The sequence below is a fragment of the Canis lupus genome, chromosome 27 (genome assembly GCF_048164855.1).
Source record: "Canis lupus baileyi chromosome 27, mCanLup2.hap1, whole genome shotgun sequence".
Lineage (NCBI taxonomy): Eukaryota > Metazoa > Chordata > Mammalia > Carnivora > Canidae > Canis > Canis lupus.
Window position 1 is genome coordinate 7,472,829 of NC_132864.1, and position 19,115 is coordinate 7,491,943.

The 19,115-nt window shown below is 54.5% G+C and overlaps 1 non-coding gene across 1 annotated transcript; it reads right to left on the reverse strand.

Moving 5' to 3' along the window:
- Positions 1–7,173: 7,173 nt before the first annotated feature.
- Positions 7,174–7,278, reverse strand: LOC140619867 (U6 spliceosomal RNA). Its single transcript, XR_012019673.1, has one exon. It is a non-coding gene; the product is annotated as a U6 spliceosomal RNA (small nuclear RNA).
- Between the last annotated feature and the right edge of the window lie 11,837 nt (positions 7,279–19,115).

Consider the following 19,115-nt stretch of genomic DNA (forward strand, 5'->3'; position numbering starts at 1 on the left):
ATTCTGTCTCTGCAGTTCTGCAAGAAATCAGGTGCTGGCTGCTGGAATGTTCCCTGAGGTCAGAAAGGGCCTGGCTGCAGGTGAGCCCTTTGCTCAGCTGCAGACCCATCTGGAGTCCCATGGGGCAGGAGACCTATCCCTCAAGAACTGTGTCCTCCTCCCCTGGGAAGCTGTCCTGCGGGAGGCCCGAGTCATCAGCGAGAGCTCCCTGCCACCCAGTGTGGTCCCTCTACCGTCCACCCTCCTCTGCGGGCCTTTGCTTCTGGAGATCAGGTCAATAAATATATTCTCACCTGTGCAGCATCTGTATTTGGGTCTTGCTCAGGGGGGCCTGTGAGTCTCCAGGTTAGGCAGGGATGGGGCTGACACCGTGAGGCCTGGGAAGGGGGGTGTCCTGGGGAAGCACTTGCTGAGAAGGATGCTTCTGCCAGAGGAGCCCATGTGGGAGCTCCCTCATGTGGGAGGTTGGGGGTGGCTCAACTGCTCTGCGGGTCCGAGTCTGTTTGCTTAGAATTAACAACCATAAACCACACCTGCCACACCTCATACTTGCCAGTTTTGGTGGATTTGCTGCTGATTTCTGTGCTAGAAGTTGCCAGGCCTGGGGAGAAGCCTCATCTGATGAGCAAAATTTCCCAAGTGGGACAACTTCACACAACTGATGAGTCCACTCTGGGGCTAGCGGAGGTGTCTGTGATTTCATGAAGGCAATATTGCCCTTTCAGGGCCACCTGTGGGCTCATCCGTGGTTGAAAAGCTGGCCTGGCTCAGGGATTCAGTTCCATTGAGGCTGTGAGACAATGACATCCATTCGCGCCAACCCCCCCCCCCCCCCCCGCCTCCGCCCCCAGTGGCTTCATTCTGCTGCCATGTGTGGGAGGACAGGTGCAGGTGGAGTCCTGTCCCTTGAATCGTCAGCTTTCACAGTAATGGTGGGCCTGGCTGGGCCTTGTGTATGACGCCAACACAGAAAAATTCTGTCGACATTCGGGGAAAATTAAAATGAAATCTGGATTACAACACACTGGATTAGGACATTAAACGTCTTTTGTAGGTGTGACAGTGTGATTCTGTCTGTAGGGAAAACACTGCTCCCTTGTTCTGCGTGTAGTAAATAATAACAAAAAAGAAAACCCCTTCTTTCCCTCAAAGACTCCTGTGGGTCATTCATCCTCAGAAGTGGAATGAAGATATAGTTGGTTCAAACACACGATAACTGCAGGCATCTTACCTCATGCTCGCACACCCCGACTCCCAGCACAGGGTGGGCGGCGCGGCTCGGAATAGCTGGGGTGATCTGCGTCTGTGATGGCCCTCCTCTCCTTCAGCCCTGTCCGTTCCTTGTAACAGGAACCAGCCCATCTGGGGAAAAGGTCGGAGGTGCAGGGTCGAGTGTATGGCAGGTTTCGTGCTCCCCTCATCTTCATCCCTTGTGCGTCCTACCTGGGCCTGGACTTTGAGTTGGCACATGTGTGGTGCTTGGACCAGGACACGGAGTCTGAAGGGGTGGGGCCGGCTCCCTGCTTCGGACAGAAGAGCCACTGATGTTTCCTGGACCCACACACGTGCCCGCTCTTGTCAGGAGAAGGACATACCTGGGCTCGCTCGCCGGTCCCAGGGGACAGGAGACTCGTGGCACGGAGACTCCGGAGCAGGTTCAGACCAGGCCAGGCCAGAGGCAGCCCGCCGCTGTCTTGGGTGTGAGGTGAGATCTGTGTGTGCCGCCCGACCTGTGAGGACACGTGGCTGCTGGCTTAGGCCTCTGGTTGAGGGTGATTTGTTACCCAGCATTCTGTGGCAACAGCTGAGCAACAACGTTCCCCCTCACGGTCTGGGCACCCAGGAATACATGGGCGTGCCTGTCCTGCAAGGACCTGGGCCCCTCATCCCACTGAGACAGCAACTCTGAGACAGTCGGTGGAGCCTCGTGTCTGCTGCATTCCCCAGGACACCAGCCATGCAGGGGCTACCCTGCTTTTCAGACGCTTAATTTACGAGTCCTGTAATAAACACATCATTATGCTTATGAAGGTTTTGTGACTGTGTTATAGGAAAGACCTTGTGTGCTCAGGAGTTGGTGGGAAAGAATAGTCTCCAGCCCAGGCTCCTGAACAGTAATGTGCGATGCATGTCCTCCGTGAGGGATCAGGGTATAGCGAGCTTTCTGGTCAGATGCAGGGCATACCCAGAAAACCGTCCTCAGTGGGATGATCTGATCAAGCTGGTGACACGTCAGACGTGTGAGAAGTCACCCCGCTTCTGGTGAAGAGACTCCTAATCCTCACCACCAGCTCTGAACTGATTCGGGGACCCCTGAGGCAGCAGAGCCTGTGGCAGGTTGTAAGGAGCTGGCAAAAATGCTTTGTGCTTATCCGATCATCATAGGAAGGAAGCAGCACAATCTCCTAAGGGGATCAGGAGTCATCACGTCCCCTCAAAGGGGCGGTGAGAGGCAGGGCCTCCAGGCCACGGAGGGGACAGGCAGGACTGGGCTGTGAGTGCTGCCTGCGGCCCCAGGCCCACACATGGCGCATGAGGGAGGAGGCTAGAGGACTTCGGAGGGATTCACAAGTATTCTGTCCCCCTCCCCCGACACAGCCGGCCAGGAGTGTGCCCTGCTGCCCCTGACACTGGGCGGAGGCACGATGTGTTTGGGACCATTGCAGAAGGATGTCACCACATCTAGGAAAACACTCTCTGATGAGCCGTGAAAGGAGCCTGCCCGCCGCGCACCGGTCCAAGAGGTCAGGAGACGTGCAGAGCTGACCCCGGGCCTTCGGGCTACGGAGGTGCTCACCTTGATCACCAGGGGCCTCACCTGGCTTAGCCACGTCCATCCCACCCACCTCACCGGGGTGCGCCCTGCTGAGCTCCCTGAGAGCATCAGGCTGTGCCCCTCTAGCTATGACTTCTCTGCGGCCACGGCCTGGAGGGCCACCTGCCCTCAGCTCAGAGCTCCTGCCTTCAGGATGATGAGCTGTCAGGGCTGAGCCGGAGATGGCCTCCTCTGGAAGCCCGGACCGGCTGCCCCCTGCCAGGGAGAAAGCCCTGAGTGACAGCTCTCCAGCATGAGACACGTGGACTAAGCCTCCCGCATGAGATGAAACCAGTCACCCTTCCAGAGGCTTTTCTCCTGAGGGTAGGCACTCGGCAAAGTCCACAGGGGCACGAACCGGATGTGCGACCAATGGGTTTGCTCATCCGACCTGCAGAGGCTCAGGCCCGGCAGACCCTCCAGCTGTCCACACTGCAGAGGCCGAGCCCCCAGCAGCCTGTTCCCGGCTGGAAGGGCTGTTGGCCGCTGGAAGATATCAGTGCCCCCCACCAGTCGTGGGGGAAAGGCGCGGCTCAGGCAGGCCCGGGTGCCGCGGCGGGGCCCTCCCCGCTCAGCGTCTCCCGAGAGCTCAGCGGCCGGAACGCCCGGGCCCAGCGCAGGCTTCTTCAGTTCACGCAGGCTGGACTTTGGCACTCGCTGTTCTGGGAAAAGCCCTGAATCTTCCATGTTGCCTCTGTTCTCTATTTCTCGCAGCTCTGTTGAGTTACCGCGGACAGAAAACAAAGCTCATGCTGATAACTCGGTGTGAAACCATCACCGCAGCCAGCAGGATGAGCATCGTCATCACCTCCATCTTCCCTTGTTCCCTTTTCTGCCCCTGCCCGCTGCCTGGCGACGAGCGCTCTGTGTGCCGTCGCTATTACACATTTCCACTTCCTAGGATTTCTTTTTGAATAAACAGAAGCCTGCGATCTGTCCTCACTTGGGCTTCTTTTCCTCAAAATAATGGTTGTGGCCTCATCCATGTAGTTGTGTGTCAGTGGTTCACCCTTCCCGTGGCTGTGCAAGTCCGCACATGGACGCGCCGCAGCCTGTAGATCTGTGCAGCTGTGGGTGGATGTTCAGTCATTTCCGGTGTGGCTCGTTCCGAACGAAGCTGCCGTGCACATCTGTGGACCTGGTTTTATTTAGGCGTTTGCTTTCATTTTCCTTGGGTGAGAATCTAGGGGCGAGTTGGCTGGGTCGCGTGGACGTGTGTACCTGTTCGACGGGCCACCAGTACTTTTCTGGAATCGTACCGTCTCTCAGGATCACTAGCAGGGCATGAGAGCTCCGGGCAGCTCACGGCACGGCAGCACCCTGTATCGTGGGTCGGAAGTGTTGGCCATTCTCGTAGGTACGCAGTGGTACTTCTACATGCTGTCTGACGTACCAACTACGTACCACACATTGACTTATTGGAGCCTACAACTCAATGGTTTTTAGTAAATTCCATCCAATTGTGGAACATTTCATCTGTGGTCTACTTTTGCGGTATTTTTGTATAAGGTACGGGGTTTCTGGTCGATGTTTGATCTTTTAGGTGACTGTCCAGTCTTTCCAACACCATTAGTTCTAATGACTAGACTCGTTCTGCTGACGTACCCTCAACTTTGTGAAAAGTCAGTTTCCATAGTGTTACGGGTCTCCTTCTGGATTGAATCTTTTGTTCCCTCATGTTTCTGCTTTTTGTCAATACATACTCCGTTGATTACTGGGACGTTATATGAATTACTAAAATTGGGTAGGGCATTCCCCCAGTTCTTTTTCTCCCTCAAAATCATTGTGACTCTTCTACTTCATTTGCCTTTTCATAGGAGTTTTGGAATCAGCTTGTCACTCCCTCCCCGTGGATCCTGCGAGAATTGTATTGTATTGTATTACACGCTTAGACTGTTTGGGAAGAAGAGATCACTACGCCTGATCCTTAAATCCATGAGGGTGGTATATCCCTCCATTTGTTTAGACCTTCTTTGACTTGTGCCATCGATGAGGTCGGTGTTCAGAATACAGACCCTGTGCGTGTTTTAGGGCCTATTGTGATGGTACTTTGTGGTTCACGTTTTCACTCCTTGTGTATGTTGAGGCTCTTGGATACCAAGAGAGGCAAAAAGGAAACTTACTCCTGAACTGGTTGTACTTGAAGTTCTGGCTCTCTTCCCCTCCATCCTGTACTGTGGACCTCCCGGACTTTTCAGAGAGCTGCTTGGCGCACTTCAGTCCAGGCTTGTAGGTGCATTTCCTGGGAGAAGCAAGGGGCGTGTGTTTATACCATCTAGCCCAGACAGCAGAGTTTTGTAAGGCGCTGTGGCTGACCCCTCCAGCTATCCGGAGAAATCCACTCCCCCCTGCCTTCAGACACCCAGTGGGACTACATTTCCCAGTCTCCCTAGCATTCACATGTTCCTGTGACCCTGTTATGTCCAGTGGTTCGTGAGCAGAAGGGATGGGCCCCCGTCCAGGACTGGACCCTGGAGTCTCCTGCCCACATTCTGAGTGAGGTGCTGATGTCCTTAGCAGCCTCAAGCTGGTGCCGGACAGGCAGCCAGAACTCAGGGTCCCTGGCTGACTGCGGAGGAGAATCATCCAGTCAAGCTAACCATCCATCCTGCACAGTTGCACGGAAGTAACACACTTTGTGTGCTTTACGTTGTGGAAGGTCGCAGGTCTGTGGTCGGTCCATGTCAGCATCACCTGACATGGAGGTTGGATAGGTTTTCACCCAGAAAGAACAGAGCACCGGGGGCCTGGCCAGAGAAAGCAGAAAGGACAGAGCGTGAGGGAGGGGTAGTCACGGCATCTCCCCCAAGGTGGTGGAGGTGCGGGGGAAGAGGGGATTTGCGGAGGCGAGCACAGGGGGTCTGTGGCTGCCTCCAAGCAGGCTTTGCAGAGCCCGCCTCCGTACCCTCCCAGAGCTCCTCCTGGGGCTCCTTTGTCTGAGCAGTCTCTGCCTACCGTGCACCCCAGCCCCGTGTCCCTTCACGCTCACACCCCACGTTGCATGGATGGCTTGGGTGACGTCAGATGTGACCCGGGACCTCAGCCTGAGGCAGGAGCCATAGCCACGCTGGCTCATCGTTAGATGGGGGGCGGCCCTTGGGATCTGGCAGGAGGCCTGTGTGAGTCTGTCCACAAATGGAGAACCCTGAGCGTTGGACACACAACGCCTCCTGTCTCTTGTCCTTGGACAGAATTGACCTCGTAGGCCCAAACCAGGAACAGGTGCTTGGGGACGAGATCCCACTCTGGGTGCAGATCTAGGGGGCTGTGCACAGGGAAGCCTATCTGGGGAGGGATGGAGGGAAACAGAGTGTGTCTCAGTTGATAGAAGATCCACAGTCTGCCAGGCAGCCCGGACCTTGAGTCCACAGACTCGGGTGAGCCCAGATGCACATTTCTCTATTTAACGTAACTGGAGCCAGTGTTAGGACTGATGCGAAAAACGTAATTGAGCAGATTTTAAGGAAATTCAGGGCAGATCCAAGTAACGCGCCATAGGGTGTAGTGGGAGCTTTGCAAAACAATCCCCGAGCACCACGCATACAGCCGTGACTCTCGACTGGAGTCTGGGTGCTTGGGCAGCAACTTCTGCTGTGCCTCCCCTGTTGGAGCCCAAGGAGGGCATGCTGCCAAGGCCCCATCCTCGTGCTGCCCCTGCTGAGAGGAGAGTTGACACGCGTATGGGGTGGAGCCGGGGGACCGAGGGGCCTCATCCCTGCAGCCCGAGAACCCTCCCTGGGCCCCCTGTCCTGACTCCCTCCTAAACCCCACCGCTAGGTCAGGATGGTCGCCGTGGCAGGGAAGGTGTAGGGGGAGCTTTCCAGAGCCTCTCTCAGCCCCAGGATGGAAATGGCAGCCTGGTGACAAGGTCATAGGTGTCACCGTGCACAGCGCACATGCCGCCGCCAGGGTCATGCTGAAGGGTGAGCGTGTGACCTGAGGTCCCTCACTGCATCTCAGTGTAGGGTATCAAAACCCTGGGGAATCCTGTGGGGCCAACTCCAGACCGTCCAGTGCATTTTGGGACAGAGTTCGATGGCACATTCTGCAGAAACCAGGTGGTCCTGCAGATCCGTGGTATCTCTACACAGTGATCTCAGCGGGCAGGAGGTGAGGTGTCATTTCCAGGATGGTCCCACTCAGGTGTAACGAGGGTTGTATATATTCGTGCACCGTGTGTGTGCTCTCTTTCTCGTGAAGCATAATTAGCACACGTGTGTTACTGTGAAGTGTACAACAGATTCAGCAGTTCTGTGCATTACTAGCACAGGTGGGTGTCATTGCCCCGTCACCAGACAACGTTCTTAGACTCTTAACTGACTGTAGTCCCTGTGCTGTGCGCTCTGCCTCCGTGACCGAGAACTGGGGAGCGCCTTGGGAATGTGCGTGTCATCCTTGAGCAAGGGCCGTGCTAATCCTCTGTACGGTTCCAGGTCGCTAGCTGAGCTTTTATCTAAGACCTCGTAGAAATAAGGGAAAGATGTGGTGTGACCCGGTAACGGTGATTGGGTTCTGATGGTGGGACTGAGGGTGGTTCCATGTCTTCTTTGACCCCCTGCGTCTCTCAGGCTCCTCTCCTGTGCCATCAATATGCATTGCTTATGCAGCTAAGCAAACGGGAAGCTTTAACAATTGGCTTGGCCTGCTGGCACCTTCCTCGCTGGGCACACGTCTTGGTGAGAGTGGCCCCCGCACATCCCCATCTTGGTGAGATGCATGTGCGGTATCTCCCACTGGCACCACGGTCCCATGATGGTGATCCCCATAGTGGGCAGACCGGACAACCGTCGTCTACACCCGAGGTGACTTTCCACTGGTCTTGTCTGTGCACCAGTCTGCCTCACGTTTTCATCCCCGGACGAAAGTAATCTCCGAGTGAATTGCCCCAGATAATTTATACTTCCCCTGTGAATAAATTAATTCCCTTTGGATGAATTATTTCCCCGCAGGAGAATTATTATTATTTATTATTTTAGAACTGACAGATATTCAGAATCAGGTTCCCAATTATCAATGACTGACAGAGGGGCAGGGATGAGTAGAGGTACCCTATCCAGGAGCATGAATTCAAAGACTACCTGCCCCTTTCCCCAACATGTAAACTCCTTAAGCACAAGCACCCCCAGAGTAGCCCCTGTGGCTCATTTCTGTAGGCCATCCGTGAAGCAGGACCTCATGGACTTACAGAAACGTGAACAGAAATGAAATCCAACTTAATGATCTGTTGTCATCATTGAACAGGAAATTCCTGGTTAGATGAGTCTTACTGGAAATATCTTTTCTTGATAAATGAATGACTTGATGAATGAACTGCCCATCACATCTCCTCGTCCCTATTGTCACCTCTCTGGCTCCAGGTCCCTGCCCAGGCCTGGCTGCTGCTGGGGACCAGGTGGGAGCAGCATGTGTGCACTGCAATCTTCTGAGAGTCCATGGGCCCTCACCTCTCTGTTGTTGATGTCAAATGGGCCTGAGCACACACACTCCAGGTTTTTCCTGTAAAAACAACATTGAAAGGACACGTGCAGCCCAAAACGTGTGACTCTTACATTGTGGTGAGTGACAGTTATTAAAATGGCTGAGATTTCCCATGAAGGATATAATTACATTTTCATCATGCTAAATAAAGAAGGAGAGGTGATGCAAGCCCACAGCATTGCAGTTAATATCCTAAAGCTTTATGTCCTTCCAAAACTGTGAAATTGTTAGGGAGCAGCAGAAGGGCAGCTGGTGGCCTCAGGACAGGTGAGCAGAGCAGGGTGGGCAAGAGACGACCAAGCCCGGGGCCTCGGAGTCAGCTGAGGGACCCTCGCTGGCCCTTGGATGGCTCACCTAGTGCAGCTCCCGCTTCCCAGGACGGTAGAAAAAGATGAACTCTCACAGGGAGGACCTCCGGCTTGGAGACCCCAGCTGGTGTCCATGACCAGGAAGGAACCATGTTGGCCTGTCCCCTGCTGGAGTTGGGATGTGGAGGGAATCAGAAACCATGAAGGGTGTGGACCCTTGCTCCACATGCAGTCTGTGGGTCCCTTGCAGAGAAGGTAGCACAAGCCCGTGTCTCCACCAGGTCTCAGGTGCCAGAGCCGGGTTGGCAAACAGGGCTGGACGAGCACCTCTCGAGAAGACCCCTGTGGCAGGCCTGAGTACATGGCCCACCAGGGTGGGGGCACTGAGGTCAGTGGTTGGACAAGATGATGCAGAGGTTGGATAATTCAAGCTATGGAGTTAAAGGGGTGTTTGTCTTCATACTCCCAAGAGAAAAGGCGTTTATGCCATTGACTCTCCTAGAACGTCTCCTCCCCAGACCAGCCAGAGCATCCAACATTTGACGGTAAAGGCCCGCGTGTCTGGTTTCAGGTTGTCCCAGGCAGAGCCCTGCTAACATCCCAGGCCACGAAGTTCATGACCCTCCACAAACAGCTGCAGCAGAACAGATTAAGTGTCATATTTTAATGATATAATTACTCATCTTGATTATGTAATTAGTAAAAAAAACACCATAATTATGCACTTAGAACTTGAGATAATTTATTAGAGAGGCCTGTTTGTAATTTGAGCCATAATTTAGGATGGTGAACCTTGTGCAATGCTCTGTGACATGCAGAGCAGGCCACTTCATAAGGGTGAAGATGGTGCCCTTGGCAGTCATTTCAGTGGCAAAAGGAAGTTTGGAACTGTGGGGGGATTTTCAAATTATAAAAGCCAACCACTTCAATAAATACACCTTACAAGCTGCTAATTTGTCATTGAGTGTTTCAAAATCACTAATTCTTAAAGCAATTATAAAACACTCCGATGTTCTTCAAAGCAAGGGTTGGGATTTTTTTTCTATGCATTTTAGAAACAGAGAGAGAGAGAGATAGAGAGAGAGGGAGAGAGAGATTCCTTTAGTTAAAGCCGCTCCACGCTAGGGGATTACACACAACTGCCTCATGTCGCTATCATTCTTTGTGGAGCAAGTGTGTGCTTGGAAACATCTGCATCAGAAGCAGGTTTGAAATCCTGACAGCCCAGCTGCATGGGCAGAAGGTTGAGGAGTCAGAGTGACTAGAGAGAGACTAGGGAGAAATCTAGAGAAAGGACAAGGCCGCAGGCTGGGGACAAGGTGGGACCTTCTCTATAAGGTCTCTCTTGGCCTCTGGATCTACAGCCTCTGGGTCGGCATCACATTTCCCATGTTTGTCCCTGTTTCTAGGGAGGAGCACGCTCTCCTTTACTGCACCAAGTTGGGAAATGCCTGCTCAGTCCTGCTGCCTGCCACCCACTTGGTCAGCACCTTCCACAGCCCCAAACACGGGGACCAGGATGGAAGACCTGACTCGAGGTAGTCAGGGGCTCTGCTGCTTGGGGACGGTGAGGCTTGACCTGCTCTGGGGTCATCATATTCTCATGGCTGCTCATATTCTCTGTCTTCTGTTTCCAGGACAGGGAGGGACTGCTTGTCCATGATGGAGGTGCCTGCCCCAGCCTGTTTCAGATGCCTGTTCCCACCTCCCAGAGCTGGCTCTTCAGGAGAGTCTTGTTTACATACAGTCACTGAAGGAGATAGGAGATCCCGGCTGCATCACCAGAGAACCTGGATCCAGCCATGCCTGATGGTAATGTCCACACTTTTCACTTAAGTGGACCAATAACTCTCCCCCTTTTGAAAACCATTTAGGAATTGGTTCTGTCACTGACAAATAGAGTCCTAATTGAGGACCTATCTCTGTCCCACCCAGCTTCAGTCTCCTGAGTATGAGAACATGTGGAACAAAGAAATAAGTGGGCTACAGAGAGTGGGGTTCTGAGCATTGCAGCCACCATGGCCCCTTCCCACCAGGCCGGTGGACTGATGTTTTGGGAAGGCCATGTCCACTGAAACCTCTAGAGCATCCTGTCACCTACTGCCCCTGAAAGCTGGAGACCACTCCCCAGAGCTTCTGTTCTGGTCTGACAAGCCACGAGCCCTGTGCATCTCCACCTTCCTTGATCTGACCCTTGCCGGCCACTCCAGCCTTCTGCCATCTGTGCCCACTCCCTGCCTGCTCCCTGACGTGGGACCCACCTCCTCTGGCTGCTCTTGGGCCAGCCCCTTGGAGGCAGGCGTTCCCTTCCTTGTCCTTGGTGTCTTGGTTCCCAGCAGAGCCCCAGGCCCCTCACAAGTGTTCACCAGCAATGATGCATCAGTAAAGATTCACCCACTACCATAAATACACAGTTTGCTGCAGAATTATAAAAGGTATGGGGGCATTCATATGAGAGCAAAGGACAGATGAGGAATCACTGTTATCATCCAGTGGCTGAGATGGGACCACTGGAGATCATTGCAGGGATCTAATTACGTGTATATTTCAAGCAGAGGCTATACTTCGAAAATTAAAATTCAACTGCAGGAGGAAATGATGGTTTTCACATAAAGATTCTACCCCATGCCTGCGAGGCAGGATTCCACAGGCTTTAGGAGCCAGTTGTCCTGACTGCAGAGAGAGCCTAGAGAAGTGCCCGTGCCCTCAATGTCACTCCCGGAGGTCTGTCCCTCCCACGTCTGAGCATCCCCACCTGCAGCACCAATGGGAGGTGGGTGGGAGGGGACAGGGCCTCAGGAGGGGTCCGGGGGCAGGGGTGACCAGCTCAGACCCTCCTGGTCCCGCTCTCCACCCCCTCCTGGGACAAGCAGGACACCCTCTGGGGAGCTCTGACATGTGCCCCTCACTGGGACTCACCTCTGCACAGAAGATGGAAGACAGATGCAGTCAGCCTTGTGCAGATGCCAGAACGTTCTGGAATGTTCTGTCCTCACGGGCTTTGGTCCTCACAGCCAAAAGAAACCATCACGAGAAAGATGGCAGCCCCAAGACCCTGTCTGTTCATTTATGTCTGTTGATCTGTTTCCTGGGGACTGGGATGGAGTTGGAACTATTAATGGTTTAGTGCCTGAACATCGGCAGCCAGTCATTTATTCCCACTGCGGGTTTTCACTTGGATTTATTTCTACACCTAGCATAAAGTACCTTATTTATTTTTCTGAGCGACTCTGAAAACCTAGTTAATTGACTGCTATAATTGGCCTCCTCAGGCTCCCAGATCTGTTAGGGAGAGTATGTGCTCTAAGTCTGTGCAGACAGTGGCATTTGTCACTCTCATGCTGATTTGTCATCTTTCCAAAAGTTAATAACAGCCTTTAAGAGGCTGTTGACCTAAGATACACAAATTTTATTTCGGAACATATGTCTCAACTTAAAAGTTTAGCAAGAAAAAAGCCAGTGTTCACTCCTTACCTTACCTTGGGCTCCAAGCAATGCTAGAGACATCGATCTGACTTCTGTTAGAGGAACGTCGTTCTTTTACCCCAAGTTCTGAGATTCCTTTTGCGAGGTGAGATTAGGACCAGCCCGTGGAGAGGCACCATATCTTCTGTGAGCTCTTCCTTCCCCAGAACCCCAGGGACCTCCTGTCCCCACATGGACTGGGGGCTGGATACTCGTGCTGAAATTACTTCTGCAGGGAAGGCCCCTGAGTGCCCATCCACCCCGGTACCAGGGACAGAGGCACTGTGTGGCCAACCAGGCCTGAGTGTCACCAGAGAGGAGTAACAGCAAAAGACCATGATGGCCCAGGGCAGAGGCCCAGGAAGAGGTGGTGCTGCACAGCCCAGGGGACTGGACAGCCATAGAGGCAGAAGGAGGGGAAATGTGCCACTGTCCGGTCTCTGTTCTCTTCTCCCTGGCCTCTGCCTCCCTTGGCTAAACCCAGGCAGGACCCCAGAGGACCCAGCAGGGCCAGCTGCGTGGACACAGGTCAGGGGAGCAGAGCTTGGGTGTGAGCAGACACAGGAAGATGTGCTGGAGCTCCTACTTTCAGTGCCCTCAGGTCAGTGTATTAGCCCGAAATGATGAGCAGGCCACCCATGGGCATGCATTGCCCTGGGGCCCTGGGCAGCAGGATGGACTGGAACCTCTCAGAGGGCAGCACCTCTGGCCCCTCAGCCACAAGGTGGAATCCAGGAATCATGGAGAATATTCCCAATGATGAGAGGACACCAGGCAGGGGGGCGGGGTAACATACTGATAGGAGTGGGCACAGTTTGGAAGGTGTGTAGGTTCCAGGACAGACGGGGTGCTGGGGGCAGGACACTGGGATGGATGGGGCTCAGGTCAGGGGCAAACCTGGCCTCAGAGAGGGTTAGGTCCTTGGCCATCCTGGGCACCTAGTACTCCGTGGAGCCAAATGACAGAGGAGACAGGGCAGTTCCCACCTGTCCTGCGGACCTCGCAGAGAGAACTCCCTGTCCATCGCCCTCTGTGTCTGAGACTCAGGAAAATCAGCTGCTTCACTGAGGGAGGAGGCCCTAGCAGAGAGGCTTCCACAGACTTGGTGGGTCCTTGGCTGCGTGGAGAGACATTTCTGAGCAGAGTGTTCCCAAGGACCCAGGGCCTGGTGGGGGGAGCTCAGCTTACAGGCACCCCAGGGAGGGCAATTCACATGTGTTGGTTGGGTCATTCATTCATTTATCTGCTACTCATACCTGTATTTACTTAGAGCTGAACTACTGATAGAAACCACGCAGGAGGGTCTGGTTGGGAACTGCACAGAGGTGGGGATATTCCAGAGCAGGGACCTGATCCAGCTATGAGGTCTGAGCCCTGCCCCATCCCTCCCTCACTGTGTTACCTACAACAGGTTACTCAGCATCTCACTGTTCTCTTCCCATAAACCAAGGATGGTGATAACCTGCCTTGGGGGTCATGTGACCTGGGGACCCTGGGGCTTTCTCCATGGAACGCCCAGCTCGAGGGACCACTTCATTGTCTCCTGTGGCTGATGGCGGGCAAGCACCTGCCAAGGCTCAGACTGTCCCACAGGATTAAGTGGAACCTGTTCTCCTGGGCCCTACTGAGATCCAGCAACTACCCCCATTCAGTTCTAAAAAATTCCAACACACGCATGTTGCCAGAAGACAGTGAGAAAAGTGATTCCCGTTGAATAGGAAACTCACTGCAATGCTCTTGCCCTTTCCGCAGTTCCACTCTTATGTATTTTGTATTTTGGGACTGTTTGCATCCATTTTGCATGCTTTTTGCAAAGCCATGGGTACTGTGTGTGAGGGGGGAGCTGGCACATTTGTTTTTGTTTTTTTTTTAATAATTTTTTTTAAAATTTATTTATGATAGGCACACAGTGAGAGAGAGAGAGGCAGAGACACAGGCAGAGGAAGAAGCAGGCTCCATGCACCGGGAGCCCGATGTGGGATTCGATCCTGGGTCTCCAGGATCGCGCCCTGGGCCAAAGGCAGGCGCCAAACCGCTGCGCCACCCAGGGATCCCAAGCTGGCACATTTGTAAGGGTGGTTTAGCCCAAGCACCCCTGAGCCGGGCTTGGGACACAGCCGACTGGGAGGCATGAGCCCACGTGGAAGGAGGACTCTGTTCCTGGGCAGGGGGAGCAGAGAAACAGGCTGGATCCCCAGCAGCTCTCCCTCGGCCCTGGTGGCAGGATGTCCACCAGCACCTGTGTCCCCTGACATGTGTCCTCCTGACAGCACTGTTGTGCGCGTGTCTGAATTCAGAACTTCAGTGTGGATGTGTGACAGTCTCACCCAGTAGGAGAAGGGCCACTGGGGTTGCCCAGGTGGGAGAGGTTGTGGCCTGGGCAGCACAGCAGGACGGGACCTGGGCGAGGGGATCAGACCTCACTGACAGGATGGGATGCTACTGAACGGGGTGTTAAGGACGACCCTGTGGGCTCATCACTGTCCCCTCCTGGCCAGGAGTGAAGGAGCCTACCCAGTGGGTAACACTGCCCCATCCTGTCCTTGGGGGACCAACATTTCTGCCACCAGCTCCTGACCCCCCTTCCTGCCAGCCCCCAGTCTCATCAACAAGGGAAGCATCCTGACCATGTTCACCAGGGTGGGGTCCCCTGAGCTGCTGGACACGGGTGCCCTGTGGGGCTTCTCAGGGTTTGGATACCTCTCTCTGTAGCGCGATCCACGGGGCTCCTGGTTGCTTTTGGGATCCTGCGGCAGGGCCTTTCTTACCACCTGCTCCTCATGAGGCAGGGCTGGCTCCCTGTGGGAAGCCTTCCAGGGTGAGTGGGGGCTGCTGTGGGGGGGCCAGCTGGATCCAGATCCCTCTCCCAGGGGTCACTTCCAGCCCTGAGAGCCCATTAACCACCACTGTATCTCTCATGAGTAAATAAAATAAACTCTTAAAAAAAAAAAAAAGAAAGTAGAAAGTCTTCACCAGATGTGCCCTTGTAGGCTGTGCTGAGAAGGTGAAGGAAGGGGCTGGCCAGGGGAGGTGACCTAAGGAGACAGGGACAGGAACACTTCCCTGGGCAGGGCTTGGAGCTGAGACTCTAGGGCTTGCAGGCAGAGGGAAGGAGGTCAGGGCCCTTGCAGGGAGGGGTGTGGTGACCTGGGACTGACCAGGTCCAGTGAATCTGGAACTCAGCCACTCTGGGGAGGTGGGAGATGCATCCAGGGTGGGGATCAGATGGCCAGGGCCCTGTCAGCCTGTGGGGGGAGGGAGCTCCTGCTAATTCAGAGCCCAAGCCCTGCTCTGCCCTGTAAAACATGCTCCCCGGCTCCCAGAGTGGGACCCTGACAGGTCCTGACACCAGGGATGCTGGTGGGGGCCCCAGGTGGGAGGGGCCTCTGGAAGAGGGCGTGTCCTTCCAGCTCCCCTGCTTCCCTGCAGAGCCCGCTCCAGGGATCGTAGCCCTGCCCAGGTGCCTGGCTCCCACAGTCCTGTCCCACACAGGGGTCCTGCTGTGGGCAGCTGGTGGTGGTCCTGCCCTGCCCAGTGTCCAGGATGCCCCGGCTCTGCTCACACCCCTCAGTCCCCCTCCTGGGGCCGGGGTCGCTGCCCACCTTCCTCCTGCCTCTGCTTATCTCTGCGTGGGTCATCCCTCTGCCCTTCCAGCCCTGCCACCATCTGTGTGACCACTTTCCCATTTTCCTGTCTAGATGCTGGTGTCACCGCACTTGAGGTTTGGGTACAAAGGGAAACCACAGAGGGGGCACAGAATATATTGGTGATTTTAGAGGTGACCGCTGACACAGAGCAGAAGATAAGGGGTGGTGAACAGAGGCAGGAGCCAGCAGGAGATCGCATGCAGTTAACCCAGCAGAGGTGAAGGTGGATGGGACCGGGCAGCAGTGCAGACGGATAGAGGTAGACACCTTCAATAAAGGTTAGGACAGAAACCCATCACTCCCTCCTCAGCCACCTGCCCTGATAACTGGGACGGGGAACCACCTGTAGCCCGGGGCTGTGCCTGCTGACCCCAGGCCCTTTCTCAAGGCCACCTCTGCATGTGGTGCCTCACTGTCTTGACTCTTCCTATTTGAGGTCAAATGAAACAAAAATGAGAAATGCAGAAAGAAACTGTGGATGGCAAAATAGCTTCAGCCACCATCCGTCACTTTTACTGTTTCTCTAGACTTGTCTGCACAGAATGTCAATGTCCTGATGTTCAGGAACCTCCCTGCACCAAGGCCCGGCTGGAGTGGGGCACATCGGGAGGGAACTCCGGGGACCTCCTTTCTGCAGCCCCCTCCTCCAGGGGACAGGAGGACGCTGCCCCTGCTGGGGTTCATACAGGTGTACAGGAGCCAGGACAGCAGTGGGAGGCTGAAATTGGGACCAGATGCCAGGGGTAGAGCAGGGCACCGACCCAGCTCGGGAGGGTCGGGGTTGGCTCAATGGGGAGTTCAGACCCCCTCCCTCGGCTTGTGCAGAGGCAGAGACCGCTGCACCCAACAGAGGCGAGGTTATCAAGCCGCTGGGCAGCCTTCTGAGCCCAGGTGGGAGCTAGGGATGGGGCCAGGCCGGTGGGCGGGGCTGGTACAAAGGTCAAGGCAGGGAAGGTGGGGTCAAGGCAGGGAGCCCCCCAGTGGGTGGAGTCTCGTGGGCGGGGCTGGAGCGGAGGGGCGTGGTCAGAAGGATGGGGCTAGCCTGGCTGCTGCATCCCAAGCGTCCTCCGGGCCAGAAGGTGCCTTCCACTGGCTTTGCTAGTTCCTTAATGCCCTTTTCCCATTCCATGCCCACTCTTAGGAAATCATAAAATTGTTAAATAGTATCTTTTTCATTTTTATTGAATTTTTATCATATATTTGAGTGTGTTTGAGACTAACACTTCCTTCTTAGGAAATCCTTGAACTGTGGTTAATGACTGTCTCTTTATTTGAAAGTGTTCTTGCAGAACGTCCATTGCTGTTTGGTGCGCATATATTTTAAATACAATAGAAGACCCTGTGTGATCTCTTTCATCCTGGCAAGAGACTTTTATTTTTACAAGTGATTGTGTTTGGGACCTGGGCTCCTGTTGCTCAGTGTACGAGACTTCCATCGTTCAGACCTGCATCGTCCTCCAAGGCTCGTCCCTCACACGCTCCCTCTGCACTGTCCCTGGAGGCCACCATCTCCTGCCATACTCAGGGCAGCCACTGCTGCGTGTCCCTGTGGGCCCGGGTCCGCATGTCCCCAGGCGCCTGGGACAGGACAATGCACCCCCAGCACCACCTGCTCTTCCACAGACCTCAGGGTCCTACACAGCTGCCAACCAGAGGCCCCCAGGCTGTGAGGAGACCCTGGCTGCAGAGCAGTAGTTCTCATTACAGAGACCTCTTCGTTATAGGGGGTTATAGGGGAAACCCCACACACGCAGGTCAGGGTGCAAAGTGCACATCCAAACGTGCAGCTGATGCTTCAGAGGGACACAATGGGGATGCACCCATGTCACTTCAGGTGGTTATGTGGAGACTACCAATACACAATGCCTGTTATGCTTTGATTTCACATGAATGACAGGTCATGTTTAGTCTATGTAGGTCCCATGTGCTGTGTTCCCAAACATGGAGTCTGTTAGGAGGGCATGGGCTCATGGATGGGGTCCACTACTTGTGATGCTCCCTGAGCCCCCAAATGCAGACCACCTATGTGGGGTGGAGGTGACCACAGAGTGACAGGCGACACTGAGAGGGAAAAGTACTCAGATCATCCATGGAAACATTCTCCTGCGGTTCTAGTCTCTCTGGAAGATTCTCCGTAAGTGGGAACAGAGTAGCCTGCAGTTGAGGGGTGAGCAAGGCAGAAAAATATGGATTTCAGCATGCAGAGGCGTCCTCTGCATGTGTTCTTGCTGATGAGCAGCCAGGAGAGAGGAGGTAGCAGGAGGAGAGCAGGCAGGAGTCTCTGCAGGGCCACAGGGAGGGGAGGGCCCTGGGCAGCTCCTCCCGACACCCCCATGGGGAGACCTCTCACTCCATCCAGGGCACGATAAACTTCCCACTTCCAAAATTCCCTAAAAGTGAGTTTCTCTGGCTCTTCTTGGGGATTTGTGAATCTGACACTGTCTTTCAGAATGTCTCCAGTCTCCCTTCTTCCCAGCTGAGAACAAGAAATCAAGACAGTGGAGGAGGCAAGGAGCCGGGCCTAGAGATTTGACAGGGTTAATTAGTGTCAAGTTCAGGTCAGAGTGATCCATCACCTGAGCTCCTGGCTGTCCAAATTCCAAGGAGAAACAGCCGTAGGCCCAGTGAGTCAGAAACCCCCTCAGATGGGAAGGAATCCACACTGGACAGCTTTCATTCACTTGATAGATTCTTCTCAGCAATTCCCCTCTGGGTAATGAAATGTGTCTCCAAGGAAACTATCACCTGAATGGTGATTCCTGGGCTGTTTGAAATCCTGCTGAAAAGAATGTGGCAGGTGCCAGAGAGCCTTCTGGAACCTCCCAGCTCCACCCAACCAGCAGCTGGATGCAGCCAAGGGGTGACCCAGCCAGGCCAAGTGGAGCAGAGAGCCACCCGCTGGGGCCCACCTGAAATCTGACCTCAGAACTGTGGGAAATCAGGAACCACTGACATTTTAAGCCACAGCCCTTACAGGTTGATCTGTCCTGCCCCAAGAGAGAGCTGAGTCAGGGAGGGGCAGAGATGGAGTGACCTGGAGTTTAACCAGTGGGGCGAGGCTCCCAGGTAAGGTCGTCTGCTCCTCCTGGACTCGGGTCCCCTCCCCAGCCTCAGCTGGTCTCCTGCTCTGTGGACAGACCAGACGCAGCCTGGCCCCATGCCCGCCCCCTTCTGCAGGCAGGTCTTGCTGGCCCTCCTGGCAGCCACCTTCTGAATCCTATTCAGCCCCAGTGAGTCCTCCTAACAGTGCTCGATGATACGTCGAAATTAATATCTCCACCTGACTCGAGTGGTTTCATCTTTGATTCCTCCGTATCTCCAGGATGCCCGTGGGCACTTTAATTCATCTGTGACTTAACAAAGGGCTCTCCCAGTGTGGGAATACCTCCGGGTCACCTACGG